Raw genomic sequence first — 20,080 nt, 5'->3', positions numbered from 1 at the left:
GTGCTGGGAAAACTGGAAATCCATATGCAACACAATGAAACTGAATCCCTTTCTCTCGCCATGCACAAAAGTTAATTCAAAATGGATCAAGGAGCTTGATATCAAATCAGAGACACGCCGTCTGATAGAAGAAAAAGTTGGCTACGATCTACATACTGTGGGCTCGGGCTCCAAATTCCTCAATAGGACACCCATAGCACAAAAGTTAATAACTAGAATCAACAAATGGGACTTACTCAAACTAAAAAGTTTTTTCTCAGCAAAAGATACAATAAGAGAGGTAAATAGAGAGCCTACATCCTGGGAACAAATCTTTACTCCTCACACTTCAGATAGAGCCCTAATATCCAGAGTATACAAAGAACTCAAAAAATTAGACAATAAGAGAACAAACAACCCAATCAACAAATGGGCCAAGGACCTGAACAGACACTTCTCAGAGGAGGACATACAATCAATCAACAAGTACATGAAAAAATGCTCACCATCTCTAGCAGTCAGAGAAATGCAAATCAAAACCACCCTAAGATACCATCTCACTCCAGTTAGATTGGCAGCCATTAGGAAGTCAAACAACAACAAGTGCTGGCGAGGATGTGGGGAAAAGGGTACACTTGTACACTGCTGGTGGGACTGCAAATTGGTGCAGCCAATTTGGAAAGCAGTATGGAGATTTCTTGGAAAGCTGGGAATGGAGCCACCATTTGACCCAGCTATTCCCCTTCTCGGTCTATTCCCTAAAGACCTAAAAAGAGCATGCTACAGGGACACTGCTACATCGATGTTCATAGCAGCACAATTCACAATAGCTAGACTGTGGAACCAACCTAGATGCCCTTCAATGGATGAATGGATAAAAAAAATGTGGCATTTATACACAATGGAGTATTACTCTGCATTAAAAAATGACAAAATCATAGAATTTACAGGGAAATGGATGGCATTAGAGCAGATTATGCTAAGTGAAGCTAGCCAATCCCTAAAAAACAAATGCCAAATGTCTTCTTTGATATAAGGAGAGTAACTAAGAACAGAGTAGGGTCGAAGAGCATGAGAAGAAGATTAACATTAAACAGGGATGAGAGGTGGGAGGGAAAGGGAGAGAGAAGGGAAAATGCATGGAAATGGAAGGAGACCCTCAGAGTTATACAAAAGTACATACAAGAGGAAGTGAGGGGAAGGGGAAAAATAATATAAGGGGGACAAACGAATGTCAGTAGAGGGAGTAGAGAGAGAAGAGGGGAGGGGAGGGGAGGGGAGGGGAGGGGAGGGGAGGGGGGATAGTAGAGGATAGGAAAGGCAGTAGAATACAACAGACACTAGTATGGCAATATGTAAATCAATGGATGTGTAACTGATGTGATTCTGCAATCTGTATATGGGGTAAAAATGGGAGCTCATAACCCACTTGAATCAAATTGTGAAATATGATATATCAAGAACTATGTAATGTTTTGAACAGCCAACAATAAAAAATTAAAAAAAAAAGAAAGAAAAATCACCAACTACAATGAAAACAAGACAACTTATATCATGGAAAAAAGTTCATTAAAAACACATCCAACTATAAAAACAATTGTTTGCTTGGTATCCTCACATATTTTTACTTCTGTCTACTTAAGTACAATACATCATTTCCTTGGGCAAATACATCCCCATATTTATTTATCAGTTGTCCATTTATATATTTTTATGCCTGTTCCAGGGCTATATTCATGTAGCCATCCAGGAAAGCCAAGACTTCTTAATAAACTACTCCAGAATTTAATTTTACCACATCTGACCATCCATTTGCTTTGAGAAGTCAATTGGTATTTGCTTCTGCAGGCCCATTTGAACAATTTTGAGAGGCAGGAAATCTGAATTTTAACTCCAGCTCTGAGATCTAAATAGTCATGGGACTTGAGTAACTCACCATTCCATCTCTTATGGGCCCAGATTCCTCAAGTCTCTGTAGAGATGCAGATCTCTCTCTCTCTCCTGGTGCCCCAGAAACCTAGCCTCTGTGGACAAACAGTCCTTCATTCTTCTTTCTCTAACACAGTAGAGATAATCCATTATCAAATTCTCTTACATTTTCTATAGTCTATTCTGGTTATTGCATATAAAGTGAATAATAAATATGTGGTCTTTTGTATCTGGCTTCTTTTACTTTGCATTTTTTTTCAAGGTTCATACCTATTGTAGCAGGTATTAGAAATTTGTTCCTTATTACTGATAGAATAATACATTTTCTCTTTTTCTCTATCCATTTACCCACTGATGAACGTTTGGGTTATTTCTACATTTTGGCTGTCATAAATAGTGCTGCTGTTAACATTCATACACAAGGTTTCGTTTGAACACCTGTTTTCAATTTTGGGGGAGTATGCACCTCAGAAAGGAATTTCTGGATCATATGGTAATTCTCTGTTTAATTTTTTAGGGAATTGTCAAACTGATTTCCACAGTGCCCAAACAATTTTACAATTCACCACCAAAAAAAAACAAAATTGTACATGTTTTTTTCCACAACCATGTCAACATTTATTATTTTTCCTTTTTTTTTTCTATTGTAGCCATTCAAGTATCCTGGTAGGTATAAGGTGGTAACTTGTGATGTTTTATTTGGTTTCCTCAATGTCTAATGTTTTTCATGTGCTTGTTGGCTATGTCTATCTTTGAAGAATTGTCTATACAAACACATTGCCCAAATTGAGTTGTTTGTCAGTGCTATGGTCGAGTTGTAAGAATTCTTATATATTCCAAACACTAGACCCTTATCAGATACATAATTTTCAAATATTTTATTCCATCCTTTAGTTTGACTTTTCACTTTCTTGATAATGTTCCTTGATGCATGGAATTTTTTAAATTTTGGTGAAATCCAATTTATCTATTCTACTCTTTTCATTTGTACTTTTGATGTCCATTGTCGAATCCAAGGTTATAAAGATTTACTCCTATGGTTTCCAACATTTTAACAGTTTTAACTCTTTAATTTTAGTTCTATAGTCCCTTTTTAGTTATTTTTTATTGTAAATACTGTAAGTAGGAGTAAAGATTCTATATTTTATAAGTAAGTAATTGCATCTTCCATAAGAATATAAGCTCCACCAAATCAAGAAAGAATTTTTTTCAGTACTCTATTGCTAGTCTGATAAATAGTGACTTGTACATAGTAGAGGCACACCATTTGTGAAATATATTAATTACTTGGCTAAATAATTTTACAAAGAAAAAGTAGCTGAGATAGTATTTAATTAATATATTATTTGTTTCCTTGTTTATATATCATTTTTTATCTCTGGCAAAAAAATAACTTAATAAATTTCACTATAGTTCTATAGCAATGTCACATAAAAAAATAATCTGTTTGGTTTTTGTTCTGTGATGAGCTAAGACAATTTATTTTTTTTCAAGTTCCTTTTTCTTTATAAATTGAAAAAAAAACTTATACAATGTGTGGGATTTATTTTTCAAGCAATTTTCATTAAATCACATCTTGATCATTCTGTATCTTAAAGTCTCCTAAGGGATCAACTGGCTGACAATAATCAACATCTGATTAGTCATAAAGAGAAAATATATAATTTTGGAATTTCACTCACTGCAGTTTCTTCATTTGCTGAAACTGTGTCAAATACTGTGCCAGAAACTAATGAATGAAAGCAAAATTTGAGAATAAAAATATACCATCCACTATAACAAACACTGCTATTGGACAATCAAGCACATAGAGTAACCACATATATTTTGTAATATATGTGGGTTATTCTATGTGGTCATTCCTGCCAGCACCTAGCATCTGTGACAATGAATCCATTTCCTATGGACATTAAGAGCACTTCCCTCTACTCCCCTTGTTCTCTATATCTCTGCACACTTTATTCTGTTTGTGTTCCACAAGGATGCTAAGTCATCTTCTACTATGCTTTTGCCATGTAGTTCCTCTTTCGGTAAAATTAGGGAAGGCAAAAGACTTCTCGACTCTGGTGAGAAAGATGAAGGGGAAATATCCATTTCAGTTCAGTCTCCATGAAAATAGTTTATAACACAAAGCAAACCCTTTACTAGGAAGATGGATTATCTTCATTGCATAACTCTTCGGCTATTATGCTACCAAAATATCTTCTCTTTTCTCCCTTCCTAAACTAAGCAAAGAAGAAAGAATCGAAATAACTCTCTCTGGTTGTGAATGACCCAGGACCTCTTTCCTAGGAAAATAGGTTAAGATATCAGAAAATCAGAAAAATCCCACTTTGATAATAATAACAACTTTTACTACTAATAGTGTCTGCCATAATGAATGATAAATCAAGCTCCAGTTTTTTAGCCAAACCAGGACTGACAATCTGGTGGCATAGGTCAGATGAGTCATATTAATTGGTCACAGCCTATTTTGGCCCTGATACATTGAGGACAAGATATAGAAGTTGATAAATATTTTAAATAGCCCATGTGGCTAATCTCAGGAGCACAATTGTTGGAGGAAGTTTTTTCTGGAGTAAGTAAGAAACAGAAGATGAAACCAAAACCTTACCAGATGGAAATGACTTTTTAAATTATTGCTCCAAATTTAATTTGAGTTTAGTGTAAATACCTATAAAAAAAATCTCATTTACCCCCATTTTCTGAGGAAAACCCCAGGGCAATTTTGTTAGCACTAGGTAACTAGCTTACTTAATCAGTGAAAAACCATCTAGACTTCCGCTTTCTGTGCACAATGGAGAAATATAATACATTTGGAAACAAAATGGACTCCCACTCAGAGTAATAAAACTAATCCCTCTTTAATTACTAAAAGCACTATGTAGGCAAATCCAGATGAATCTTGAAAGTTGATCAATAAAATATAAAGAGCTCCAGCTACACAAATTACTAAATTTTCATAGTGGGCAATCTTCTTTCAGAATTAAGAAAACAAAAAAGTGGCACATAAGTTCAATAAAACTAGGTTACTTCTAGGTATAAAGAATCTTATTCTCTTCTGAACTCAAAAATTACTTTAGGTAAATTTTGCTTTATATTTAGTGAAAGGCGAGTGACTCACCTGAGACAGAGATTCAACCAAGAGATTTATTGGGGGGCTGCCCAAAGGGGAAGAAAACGAGAGGTAGAGAGAAAAGAAGGAGAGGGGGAGGGTAGAGAGAAGAGAGGAAGAAAGAGAAAGAGGTAGAGAGACGAGAGAAAGAAAAGAAAAGGGAAGAGAGGAAGAGGGCAGAGGGCAGAGAGAGAGAAGAGGAAGAGGGCACAGAGAGAAGAGGAAGAGGGCAGAGAGCGTGAACTTGCAAGCTTGGGCTTAAGAAGGGTTGTGTAGGTGATGTGGCGGGTGCTAATTGGCAGGGTGACTCAGGAATGGTGATCGGACACTGTGTACTCCTGGGGATTGCTAGAGAAAACCTGTTTGAATTTGGTGCTCTTTGGCTTGGCGCCCTTCAGAGAGGAAGGGGAGGGGTAAGGGATTTCTTGATGTTCTCGCGAGATGGAAACTTAACTTCGGAGGGGAGTCCCACACACCCAACATTTAGGCCCATATATATATATATATATATATATATATATATATATGGATATATGGAAGTGGAAAACACACACATACACCTATGCTCCTATTCTTTCCAAATTATGTACTCATAATTGATGGAGGACAGGGAATGGGAGGAGTACCTTTCTTTAAAGAGAAAAAGACATTAATTTTATTATGAGGGAGATACAGGGAAAAAATTAATAGCCCTCCTAATGTTTTTTTATGATTTTTTTAAAAAATTTTTTACTTGTTCTTTTTAGTTACACATGACAGTAGAATGTATTTTGACATATCATACAAACATGGAATATAACTTTCCTTTTTTGTGGTAGTATATGATATGGAATTACACTGGTCATATACTCATATATGAACATAAAAGTTACGTCTGGTTCATTCTACTGTCGTTCCCAATCCCATCCCCCTCCCTTATCCCCACTCTGCCCTGTCCAATCTGGTGAACCCCTCCCTCAACCTCACCTCTGCGATTGTGTGTTACGTCTGCATATCAGAGGAACATTTTGCCTTTGGTTTGGGGGAAATTGGCTTATTTCACTTTGTGTAATAGTCTCCAGGTCCATCCATTTCAGGCAAATGCCATAATTTCATCCTTCTTTATTAGCCCTCCCAATCTTACCATATAATAGTAACTCTGTCTCCTGTCATTGTACTTATCTATTTCTGGCAAATGTACAGACAATTCAAAGCTCAACTCCCTTTCAAGACATTCTTGTTTCTTTCCAACATGTAAGCTAGGTGTGAGGAGAAGCTGGTCGCACCTCACATCTTTGAGGAAGCAGGCTTTGGTCCCTATGCTCTTCTTCTTTTTTGGTGTCTAATCCCACTAACATTGGGAAGCAGGCAGCCTCTGTCCTCACAGGCTTTGGGACTAATAGGCTCTGAATTTACTCACAGTCTATTCTCTCCCAGGAGAAAAGGAAATGTGATTTCTCACAGAAAACTTATCTGCCCACCTGCTGTTCAGGACCCCTCTTATTTTCTCATTGGAGTTATACATCTCCTGTGGTTTGGCTAAAATTCCCACTTAATCCCGAATTAACATGTTCCTTCTGGATTCCCCAACTAAAGACACATGGAAATTTTTCAAATCCCTTTCAACTTATATGGAAAGAGGGAAACTCATGACATTTACCTCACACCTCCCTTTGCCCAAACATCCCATGCAGCCACTTCTCTTCTACAAGGAGCAGGGAGTCAACAATGCCATATTCAGACCTGTAGTTGAGCAGGCCACAACATCAGGGGCAAAAATGAGATCGAATATAATTTGACTCACGTGCCTATGAGTTGCCTTGTGCTCACAGGTACACAGTAACCAATCCAGACAGTCTTCTTCCTAGAGTTCCTAAGAAGAAAGGAGGCACAAACTCCACAGTTTTGGGCTTCTATATCTAAAACACACAGTTTTCAACACTTCACCTTCTATAACCACCTTACAGTGCCAAAGCCAAAGAGAGTGATTGCAGCCAGGTTTTTAGCTACTTGGGTAATATCTTTTCTCCCCCCAGTTTCTGTCCCTGCAAAATAAAAGAGCTGCCCCTCTGATACTTGGATAAGAATGTCACTTAAATCATGATTTATAATGGCCATATATTATAGTTTATATTAAGACACTAAGTTTTACCCCTGCTATGTAAGGAAAACTTTTGAAAGTTCAAAAGTCATTTTATTTTTCAACAAAACTTCATTTGTAATATGCTGGTCTCCTTAACATAATAAAATCACATTTGCAACTTAAGCCTTAAAAATATTCTTTATTTTCTATGATTGGCCTGTATACTGAAGGGTTGGTGGAATCATAAGGCAGAAATATTGACGGGATATGAAAAATAAGGTTAATATTTTTAAATTAATAATTCATACTTACACACATACATATTTGGTGATCAAACCCAGGACCAAATCCATGCTAAACATGTCCTCTGTTACCAAGCTCTAGCCCTGGCCCCTATAGAAATATTTTTTAAAAAAATATTTACTGTATCAGACTTTAAACTTATTAAGAATATGCCCATGACAAATTGATTTTGGTATAAATCAAAGTATATATAGTAGGCATCTAATTAGCATTTGAGTGAACCTGTGTATTAAAGAAACATGTTCTTTTTTAATCAAGTCCAGATTCCAACTTTGATAAAGGCTGAGTACAGAAAAAAGCTGCTCCTCAGTTAAATGCTATAATACTGTAATGTGTGCTTCAATAAGAAAAGTATTTGCATAGGAAATGCAAGAGAGTAAAAAATCTATGTGAAGTCAAAATAAGAAAAGACACTCTGTGATGCTTAATTATATGTGTCAATATGACTGGGTTAAGCAATGTTCAGACAGTTGGTAAGGCATCATTTCTAGGTATGTCTGTGAAAGTGTTTTTCAGGAGATACTTGCATTTGAATCAGTGGGCTCTTACCAATGAAACTGGGCATCATTCAATCCATTGAGGGCCCATGTAGAACAATAACAACAATAACAACAACAACAGCAAAAAGGTAGAGGAAAGGTGAATTCTATCTTTCACCCACGCTCCTCCCCATTCTCCTCTCTCTCCTTCTCCCTCTCCTTCTTGCTCCTGTGATATTCATCTTCTTTTGCCCTCAGATTTCAGAGCTTCTACTTTGGGGGTCTTCGACCTTGGACTGGGAGAATTACACCACTGTTTTCCATGGTTCTTAGGGCTGCAAACTCAAACTGGGTCACACCACTGGTTTTCCTGGTTCTCCAGTGTGCAGATGGCAGATTATGGGGTTTTTCAACCTTCATATTCATGTGAGCCAATTCCCATAATTAACATTCTCATACATATCCTATTGGTTGAGGTTGTCTGGAGAACTCTGACTTATCCACATTCTTACCTAAGATTTGCTGATCCCAGAGCAAAAGCAAAAAAAAAAAAAAAAAAAAAAAATGAACAAAACTAAATAAGACAACTATTTATTTTTCCTCTCATAGATTCCAAATAAAGAAGCATGCTTCTCTCTACTTTAGGGGATTCTCAGTTGTAAGTCTTTGCATAGATCTTTGTTACTTATTCTATAGGTCATCTCTTAAATGTTACCTACTCCCAGATCCTTCTATAACCACCTGATACAATATAATCTTTTACTTCTTTCCTCTGACTCCACCACTCTGCCATATCATCCATTTGGACTGTTTTCACATGTCATAGTTTTGCTCGTGTGTGTGTGTTACTTGTGTGCTATGCTTTAAGTCTCCCTAAACCCCTATACATATCATTTACCTGCACAAATGTGTGACCTTAACAGTTTAATATGTCTGTGTCCACAAAAGTCAATCAAAATAGATGGAAGGCCTTAGGAATTAGACTATAAACTTTACAACTGCTAGAAGAAAATGGAGAGTCAATGCTCCATCGTATTGGTGCAAGCACTGACTTCTTCAACAACACTCCTAAAGCTCAAGAAATAAAACCAAGAATCAATAAGTGGGATGCTGTCAAATTAAAAATCTTCTGCACAATAAAGGAAACAAGAGTGTAAAGAGAGAGCACACAGAATGAGAGAAAACTTTGACAGCTATTCCTCAAACAGATTAATATCAAAATACACAATGAATTCAAAAACACACACATACAAAAAATGGCAAATAACCAGGGGCTCTGGTTGTAGCTCAGTGGTAGAGTGAGCACTTACCTAGCATGTGTGAGGCACTGGGTTCAATCTTCAGCACCATATAAAAATAAACATAATGAAGGTATTATGTCCATCTAAAAAAACTAATAAAATAAAATAAAATAGTAAATAATTCAATAATTGGGTAAGAGAACTAAATAGACATTTCTCAGAAGAAACATAAATGGCCAACAATTATAAAAAAAAAATATGTTCAACATCTCTAGAATCAGTGAAAAAGAAATCCAAACAACACTAATATTTCCTCTCACTTCAGGCAGAATGGCAATTATCTGGAGCAAAAAATAATAATAATAATAAATGCTGGTGAAGATGTAAGGGAAAAGATACATTTAAATATTATTAGTTGTATGCAAAGTAGTACAACCACTATGGAAAGTAGTACAGAGATTCCTCAGAAAACTAGGAATGGTACCAACCTATGACAGTTATCCCTAACTACCACTCCTCAATATTAATGCAAAAGAAATAAAATCAGCATACTAGAGCAATATAGCCACTTCAATGTTTCTAGCAACATAATTCACAACAGCCAAATTTGTAATCAGACCAGATTTCTTCAAAAGATGAATGAATCAAGAAAATGCACTGTGTGAACCAATGGAGTTTTACTCAGCCATAAAGAAGAATGAAATGATGACATTTGCCAGTAAACAGATAGACATGGAGAACATCATGCTAACTAAAATAAACCAGACTCAGAAAAATCAAGGATCAGATGTTTTCTGTGACCTATGGAACCTAGAAAAGAATAAGTAAAGAAGGCAGATGGGAGAATCAGCGATCACAAAGATATAAGGAACAGATCCAACATGGCGGCGGTCGGAGAGGCAGCGCTTTCAGTACCCCCTCAGTGATGGGGTCGGAGAGACGCACAGATACACTTAGATTCTACCAGCTGAGAATCTCCTAGCAAAATTCCACTGAAGAGAGACCAGCCAGGAGTTACTAGGATTTTTGAGGTGACAGTTTGCCCCAGACGAGTGAATCCCCGCCACGAGATGCAGAGGTCCAGACCCGCCGGCGCTGTCCGCGCGATGTGGCACGGCCACCTGCCCACAGCTACCATGACTGGGCAGCTAGTCTCCGAGATGCAGCTTGGCAGGAAGAGGACTCTAGCCAAGCCTTCATGAAATAGAGAGCTGGGAGCTGAGGCCAACCGGGGACGGACCAGTCCCACCCCTCCCTTCGGACACTCCGGCAAGGAGCCTGGGGCCCGCCATAGCAGAGAGGTGACATCATCGGAGTTCGGCCAACGGAATTCCTTCCCAGCAAAATCCACTTTAGCAGGTGTATGACTCCCACCCCATCCAGATACAAGCAGCCAGGAAACCTCAGGGATCTCTCCGGGGGTGTGTCTGTAGGGAAGCAGAGGAGATTCCTGATCCCCAACCCCCCATATCACCAGCGGCGACTCCCAAGTTCTTAGCCACCAGTTTACCACAGCACTGGGGCTTAAATGGGACGCACGGTGGGGCTGCAAGTGTAACTAGATCTTTGGGGAACCGCTTCTTGTGAACAGGACCTGGCTGGCTGGCTGGCAGGAAAAGGGGGGGAGGGGCCGGAGAAGTGAAATGGCTCTGGACTAACAGGATTGAGAGACTCCCAGGAGCCGCCTTACAGGGATTGCTATCGGCATATAGAGGGCAGAAGTTCGGCTCGGAGGGCACAGCTCCGCCTACTGGAAGAGAAGAAAATGGATCTCTAAGACTTCAATTTTTTTTTCTTCTCTCTCTGTTCTTTTCTCCCCTTTTCCTTCTTTCTTTCTTTCCCATTTCAAGTTTTATTGTTCTTTTCATTCTCCTCTAATCTATCTATCTCTCTCTCCTTTTTTTTTTAAGAGCACCTTCCTTCCCCTATCCCCCAACTTTCATCCCAAGCATTACATCTTCCATTACATGTAATTATCTAAATGCAAATAGGTGAACATTTTGAGGCTGTCTATAGGGCTCCTAAATACCTAGCTACTACCAACACCCTGATCCAATCACCTGTTAGTATCCCCCTTCAGTAGAGCAAACTTCTAAAGTAGCCAAGACATACTAACCCTCATACCATCATAGCACCTAGTCTAAACATAAAGTCCTAAGAACACACAACAAATCACTATATGCATATAGAATCCGGAAGCCTTTTATGAATTGAATGAATCAGCTTTAAAGTACAATAAAGCCCAACATATCTAGGCATAGTCTGCCACCACAAAGGAGAGACATCAGAGATATACAAAACCAAAACAAATTTATATGAGAAAGCAGAAACACAGCAGTCAAACAGAGCTGGAAAGTAACATGAACAACATGAAAAAACAAGGGAAAAAGGATTACAAACAATGCAGGACAACTTAAATCTACAGGAGGACCTAGAAGCATCAGAAACATGGACAGGGAAAGAACTCAAGGCATACCTAACTCAGATGGAACAGAATATTAGAGAAGACGTGAGACAGCAAGTCCAAGCAATGAACGTACATTTTGAAAACGAGTTAAACAAATTCAAATGGCAAAGACCGAGCTTTACCAGGAGATAGAGATTTAAAAAAAAAAAATCAAACAGTAATCTTAGAAATGCAGGAAACCATAAACCAAATTAAAAACTCAAATGAGAATATTACAAATAGACTAGATCAAGTAGATATCAGAACATCAGATAATGAAGACAAAGTTTATCAACTTGAAAAGAATATAGTCAACACAGAAAGAATGCTTAAATCTCACAAGCAATCTATCCAAGAGATATGGGATGTCATAAAAAAACCAAACTTGAGAGTCATTGGGATAGAAGAAGGTATAGAGGTTCAAACTAAAGGAATGGACAACCTATTAAAAGAAATAATCCTAGAAAACTTCCCAGAGATGAAAGATGGAATGGATTGTCAAATCCTGGAAGCCTACAGGACCCCAAACATTCAAAACCATAATAGACCAACTCCAAGACATATGATTATGAAGATAGCCAACATACAGAACAAGGAGAGAATATTAAAAGCTACGAGAGAAAGGAGGCAGATTACATTCAGGGGTAAACCAATTAGGTTAACGACTGATTTTTCATCACAGACTTTGAAAGCGAGAAGATCCTGGAACAACGTATTTCAAATGCTGAAAAATAATGGATTCCAACCAAGAATACTGTATCCAGCAAAATTAAGCTTGAGATTTGACAATGAAATTAAAATATTTCACGATAAACAAAAGCTAAAAGAATTTGCAGCCAGAAAACCAGCACTGCAAAGCATTTTGAGCAAAATACTACAAGAAGAGGAATTGAAAAATAGCGCCCAAAACTAACAGTGGGAGGTATCTCAGTAAAGGGGGAGAAAAATAACCAAAGAGGAAAAACTAGCCAAACTAAAATAAATAAATAAATAAACATGACTGGAAGTACAAACCATATTTCAATTGTAACCTTAAATGTTAATGGCTTAAATTCACCAATCAAGAGACACAGGCTAGTAACCTGGATTAAAAAAACAAATCCAACAATATGCTGCCTTCAGGAGACTCATATGATAGGAAAAGACATACACAGCCTGAAGGTGAAAGGTTGGGAAAAATCATACCACTCACATGGCCCTCGGAAGCAAGCAGGAGTGGCCATACTCATATCAAATAAAATCAACTTCAAACCTAAGTTAATCAAAAGGGATAAAGGACACTATATACTGTTAAAAGGAACCATCCACCAACAAGACATAACAATTATCAATTTGTATGCACCAAACAATGGTGCTGCAACGTTCATAAAACAAACTCTCCTCAAGTTCAAGAGTCAAATAGACCACAACACAATAATTATGGGTGACTTCAACACACTGCTCTCGCCATGAGACAGATCCTCTAGACAAAAGCTGAATAAAGAAACTATAGAACTCAATAACACGATCAATTACCTAGACTTAACAGACATATATAGAATATATCAACCATCATCAAGTGGATACACGTTCTTCTCAGTAGCACATGGATCCTACTCAAAGATAGGCCATATATTATGTCATAGGGCAACTCTTAGTAAATATAAAGGTGTGGAGAGAATACCATGCACCATATCTGATCATAATGGAATGAAACTGGAAATCAATGCTAAAAGAAGGAAGGAAAAATCCAGCATCACCTGGAAAATGAACAATATGTTACTGAATGATCAAGGGGTTACAGAAGACATAAAGGAGGAAATCAAAAAATTCTTAGAGATAAATGACAATACAGACACAACATACCGGAATCTATGGGACACAGTGAAAGCAGTTTTAAGAGGGAAATTCATTTTCTGGAGTTCATTCCTCAAAAAAAGAAAAAACCAACAAATAAATGAACTCACACTACATCTCAAAACCCTAGAAAAGGAAGAGCAAAACAACAGCAAATGTAGTAGAAGACAAGAAATAATTAAAATCAGAGCAGAAATCAATGAAATTGAAACAAAAAAAAACATTGAAAAAAATTGATAAAACTAAAAGTTGGTTCTTTGAAAAAATAAATAAGATCGACAGACCCTTAGCCATGCTAACGAAGAGGAGAGAGAACTCAAATTACTAACATACGGAATGAAAAAGGCAACATCACAATGGACACTACAGAAATACAGAAGATAATTAGAAAGTATTTTGAAACCCTATATTCCAATAAAATAGAAGATAGTGAAGATATCGATAAATTTCTTAAGTCATACGATCTGCCCAGATTGAGTCAGGAAGACACACACAATTTAAACAGACCAATAACAAAGGAAGAAATAAAAGAAGCCATCAAAAGACTACCAACCAAGAAAAGCCCTGGACCGGATGGGTATACAGCAGAGTTTTACAAAACCTTCAAAGAAGAATTAATACCAATACTTTTCAAGCTATTTCAAGAAATAGAAAAAGAAGGAGCTCTTCCAAATTCATTCTATGAGGCCAACATCATCTTGATCCCAAAACCAGACAAAGACACTTCAAAGAAAGAAAACTACAGACCAATATCTCTAATGAACTTGGATGCAAAAATTCTCAATAAAATCCTGGCAAATCGAATACAAAAGCATATCAAAAAAATTGTGCACCATGATCAAGTAGGATTCATCCCTGGGATACAAGGCTGGTTCAATATACGGAAATCAATAAATGTTATTCACCACATCAATAGACTTAAAGATAAGAACCATATGATCATCTCGATAGATGCAGAAAAAGCATTTGACAAAGTACAGCATCCCTTTATGTTCAAAACACTAGAAAACTAGGGATAACAGGAACTTACCTCAACATTGTAAAAGCTATATATGCTAAGCCTCAGCCTAGCATCATTCTAAATGGAGAAAAACTGAAGGCATTTCCTCTAAAATCTGGAACAAGACAGGGATGCCCTCTCTCACCACTTCTATTCAATTTAATTCTTGAAATACTAGCCAGAGCAATTAGACAGACGAAAGAAATTAAAGGCATAAAAATAGGAAAAGAAGAACTTAAATTATCACTATTTGCGGATGATATGATAATACATCTAACAGACCCAAAAGGGTCTACAAAGAAACTGCTAGAGTTAATAAATGAATTCAGCAAAGTAGCAGGATATAAAATCAACACGCATAAATCAAAGGCATTCCTGTATATCAGCGACAAAACTTCTGAAATGGAAATGAGGAAAACCACCCCATTGACAATATCCTCAAAAAAAAAATAAAATACTTGGGAATCAACCTAACAAAAGAGGTGAAAGATTTATACAATGAAAACTACAGAACCCTAAAGAGAGAAATAGAAGAAGACCTTAGAAGATGGAAAAATATACCCTGTTCATGGATAGGCAGAACTAACATCATCAAAATGGCGATATTACCCAAAGTTCTCTACAGGTTCAATGCAATGCCAATCAAAATCCCAACGGCATTTCTTGTAGAAATAGATAAAGCAATCATGAAATTCATATGGAGAAACAAAAGACCCAGAATAGCAAAAGCAATTCTAAGCAGGAAGTGTGAATCTGGAGGTATAGCGATACCAGATTTCAAACTATATTACAGAGCAATAGTAACAAAAACAGCATGGTACTGGTACCAAAACAGGCAAGTGGACCAATGGTACAGAATAGAGGACACAGAGACCAATCCACAAAATTACAACTTTCTTATATTTGATAAAGGAGCTAAAAGCATGCAATGGAGGAAGGATAGCATCTTCAACAAATGGTGCTGGGAAAACTGGAAATCCATATGCAACAAAATGAAGCTGAACCCCTTTCTCTCACCATGCACAAAAGTTAACTCAAAATGGATCAAAGAGCTTGATATCAAATCAGAGACTCTGCACCTGATAGAAGAAAAAGTTGGCTCCGATCTACATATTGTGGGGTCGGGCTCCAAATTCCTTAATAGGACACCCACAGCCCAAGAGTTAATAGCAAGAATAAACAAATGGGACTTACTTAAACTAAAAAGTTTTTTCTCACCAAGAGAAACAATAAGAGAAGTAAATAGGGAGCCTACATCCTAGGAACAAATTTTTACCCCTCACACTTCAGATAGAGCCCTAATTTCCAGAATATACAAAGAACTCAAAAAATTAAACAATAAGATAACAAATAACCCAACCAACAAATGGGCCAAGGACCTGAACAGACACTTCTCAGAGGAGGACATACAATCAATCAATAAGTACATGAAAAAATGCTCACCATCTCTAGCAGTCAGAGAAATGCAAATCAAAACCACCCTAAGATACCATAAACTCCAGTAAGATTGGCAGCCATTATGAAGTCAAACAACAATAAGTGCTGGCGAGGATGTGGGGAAAAGGGTACACTTGTACATTGCTGGTGGGACTGCAAATTGGTGCAGCCAATTTGGAAAGCAGTATGGAGATTCCTGGGAAAGCTGGGAATGGAACCACCATTTGACCCAGCTATCGCCCTTCTCGGACTATTCCCTGAGGACTTTAAAAGAGCGTACTATAGGGATACTGCCACATCAATGATCATAGCAGCACAATTCACAATAGCTAGACTGTGGAACCAACCTAGATGCCCTTCAATCAATGAATGGATAAAAAAAATGTGCTGTTTATACACAATGGAATATTACGCAGCACTAAAAAATGACAAAATTATGGAATTTGCAGGGAAATGGATGGCATTAGAGCAGATTATGCTAAGTGAAGCTAGCCAATCCTTAAAAAAAATGCCAAATGTCTTCTTTGATTTAAGGATAACTAAGAACTGAGCAGGGAGGAAGAGCAGGAAGAAAAGATTAACATTAAACAGAGACGAGTGGTGGGAGGGAAAGGGAGAGAGAAGGGAAATTGCATGGAAACGGAAGGAAACCCTTAATGTTATACAAAATCACATATAAGAGGTTGTGAGGGGAAAGGGGGGAAAAAACAAGGGAGAGAACTGAACAACAGCAGATGAGGTAGAGAGGGAAGATGGGAGGGGAGGGGAGGGGGATAATAGGGGATAGGAAAGATAGCAGAATACAGCAGTCACTAATATGGCATTATGTAAAAATGTGAATGTGTAACTGATGTGATTCTGCAATTTGTATTTGGGGTAAAAATGGGAGTTCATAACTCACTTGAATCAAATGTATGAAAGATGATATGTCATGAGCTTTGTAATGTTTTGAACAACCAATTTAAAAAAAAAACAAAACAAAGATATAAGGAAGATCAGTGGAGTAGAAGGAGACAGAGAGTGAGAAAGGAGGAGGGATGGGAAAGAGGAGGAAATATTTAATTAATTTAATGAAATAATGTTATATACAAATAGAAAATATCACAGGAAATTTTACCTCTATGTATATAGAGAAAGTTCACATCCAAAATAAATGCATAAATAAAGGAGCCAAAGGAAGATTAGTAAAGGAAGGAGAATGGGGGAAGGTGGAGGAAAAAAAAAAGGTAGCACACAGTAAACTTGAAAAACATCATCTAGTGTTACATGAAAGAATGAATGGATAAACAAGCAACCATTGGGCCATCTTCCAAAACCCTATGTAGTAAATATTGTACAATACCTTGGTAACTCCAGGCAATATATTTTTGATATCTCATCTTGGAGTCTAGTCTAGACAAAATGATAAAGAAGACAAACTGCAAAGTTATTTCTTTTTCTGCAATTAAACAGGATTTTCCTCTGCACAGCACAGGACTTGAAATCCAATTCTTCACCCTTCTCTCTCCAGCCCCCATACCTTTGCTGGCTTCAAATATTAATGGTTCTGGTAATGACCTATATGTCATCCTCCTCCTCACAGGGCTTTCTAGGAATAATGAGTTATGACAAGGCAGCTCACTTGAGGGGATTACAGTACTTGTTTCAAGGGATTTCGATGAAAGAAGTTGTAGTAGGTCCAGAGGACCTTTGGGCTGCCCCTTAACTATAGCGCCTAGACATCTGCTCAGAAAGTCAGTCAAGACTAAACTACTTGGAAAATGTGAAAACAATTTATGATAAACTGAAATGTAATGCCTTATCTGAAACTCAACACAAGCCCTGTACTAGTGTCTTAATTCAACATATAAAATGCTCCAAAAGTATACAGATTTTGATATGAGATAATTGAGAAAGTGATCATAAAAGTTCAGTAGGCTACCTGGATTGGCATCCTGTATGACGTGCTGAAAAACAAAATATACTGAAAAAAAATATTCTGTTTGAGATGATGGAGAGAGAAGAAATTACAGAAAATTATTTATAAAACAGATTATAATCTTGAATCTATTTAGTCAGACAAAGATCATAAGGACTTCGATATCACTCAAAACTCCAGAATTTAGAAATTTTGGAACTTAACCTTAAAAAATAGTGATTAAAACTGGGATGAAAGAACATCTTTGGCTAGAAATAATAGAATATAAATATAAACAATATAATGTAAAGAATAGTTTTTTAGGTCAGTGGTTGCCAACAAAATACAGGGGAATGTTGAACAAGCCAAATATCCTAAATTACAAAGCATAAAATAAAGGGTTTTAGTCACAAATTAGGCTAAATATAAATTGACTTATTCTATACTCCAAAACTTTCACATGCTATTTTTTACTTAACCCATTGCTTCATTTTAAGAGTACAGAATAAAATGTTGCTTAATGTTTTGATAAAATCTGTACATGAACATTAGCTCATCTACTGAAACTCAAGGTCATTTTTCTCCTCTTTCCATTCACATTCTTGAATGTTATTTGTATTATTCCTAACATTAAAAAGAATGTTCTATAAGGGACAGTGTTACTCAGTGTAGTGTGAGAATTTACCATATTCCCCCCAGTTGAAGAGCATCTAAAGTGGGAAAAATGAGCCACATCAGATTAAATTAAATTAGTAAACTCTACATGGTTCTTCCCCTATGCTGACCAACCCCCAAAACACCTAACCACATTTCTCAAGTACAGAATTGAATATGTTTCAAAATATTTTGGTATACATGGATATTTGTCATCCTCTACAATTGTTGGCATGGTAATTAGGTATAACCTTTTGTGGGATGGGGAGTGCAGAGACTTCAGTTGTCATTTCCTAGATAAAATTTCGGAGCTCCTATTGTTTTTTCCCATTTCCATTATGCCATCTATACTTTTTATAATGCATATCTATTGTTCCTGTCTCTTTCCAATATCTATTCTCCTCCTTCTAGAAAGTACCTTCATGCTTCCTAAAGAGTCAACATTCTTCTCTTCCTGTTCTTTTGTTTCAGGTCATTTTGACCATACCCCTGAATCCAAGAATAGGAAGAGCACCCAAAACAAAACATCACATCCCACTGGCAACAAACTTATTTTGGGCATGTGGAGCAGATATGACAAACAGCATATTCCATTTGTCTGAACAGTGTATAGGTCCCGGAGCTAGACAATAATCCTCAGCTTTGGGTGGGTATATTGGAATGGAGAGTCTCTGTCTATTGGACAATTTAATTTTTTGTGTTTTTTTGTTTGTTTGTTTTAAGTAGCTTTGATTTGCTGAGAGCCAGCCAGCTTACTTTCTGTATTGAAAATCTGTCTGGAAAAGGAACCAATACAGAGAAAATCTTGGTCAAATGATAAGTTCTGAATTATGGTGGCATTTTCTAAGCTCCTGTTATCTACCTCAAGATCTTCTGCCAAATTTTCAGTTACAAATGCTATTAGTCAGCTTTTCATTGCTGGGACAAAATACATTTACAAAAAGGAACTTAAAGGAGAAAAGATTCCTTTAGACACATGCTTTCAGCAGAACAGCTCCATTGCTTTGGCCCTAAAGCAAGGCAGAAGAACATCAAGCATCATAGAAGAGAGTGTGGTAAAGAAAAGTAGCTCAATTCATCCACTTCAGTGCTCCAGGAAACAGAGAGAAAGGGACTGGGAAAAGATGTAGTTTCCAAGGATGCACCTTCAAGGACCAACCCATTCCAACTAGGTTCCACCTCCTAGTTTCCCAACTCAGAGCACTCAGAGCCCTTCAATCACTTCCCAAAATTTCCTCCTCTGAACATAGCTGCATTGGGGACCAATGAGCCTTCAGGAACCATCCCAGATATAAAGTATAACATAGATATAAGCCAGTATTTCTTTTTTCTGTTCCCTGTTTCAATTGGGTTTTATATCACCTAGAACTTAAAAGATTTCTCTCAAAATATAGCTCCATTATTTCTCCAGAATGTCAGAATCTCGTGTCATAATATTCAAGCAGATAAAAAGAAAGATCACTGAATCATTTAAACAGAAAGTTATCCCAGAAATTAATGAGGAAGCGATTACAGCAACCTAGTGTCCATGAAAGAAGGCTATTACAATCTTTATGGGTAACAAGACATATATTGCTGATCATATTTGCCTAAACCATGTATGTACCTGTTCTTCAAAGATAGCCTCCCCATAAAGTGAGTCAGAATAATTCAGCAAATTTCAGTTGCATATTTAACAATCTACAGATTTAAAAACGTCGTT

At 37.0% G+C, this 20,080-nt stretch overlaps 1 pseudogene; it reads right to left on the bottom strand.

Annotated features, from left to right (window-relative positions):
- Nucleotides 1-1,603: 1,603 nt before the first annotated feature.
- LOC124080818 (U6 snRNA-associated Sm-like protein LSm6) lies at nucleotides 1,604-1,833 on the bottom strand (annotated as a pseudogene).
- Nucleotides 1,834-20,080: the final 18,247 nt, after the last annotated feature.

Source organism: Marmota monax, unplaced genomic scaffold, assembly GCF_021218885.2.
Source record: "Marmota monax isolate L192 unplaced genomic scaffold, Marmota_monax_Labrador192_F-V1.1 WCK01_AAM20220418_F8-fsc00048, whole genome shotgun sequence".
NCBI lineage: Eukaryota > Metazoa > Chordata > Mammalia > Rodentia > Sciuridae > Marmota > Marmota monax.
The sequence above is the reverse complement of the archived record's forward strand: the minus strand, read 5'-3'. Positions and strand labels throughout refer to the sequence as shown.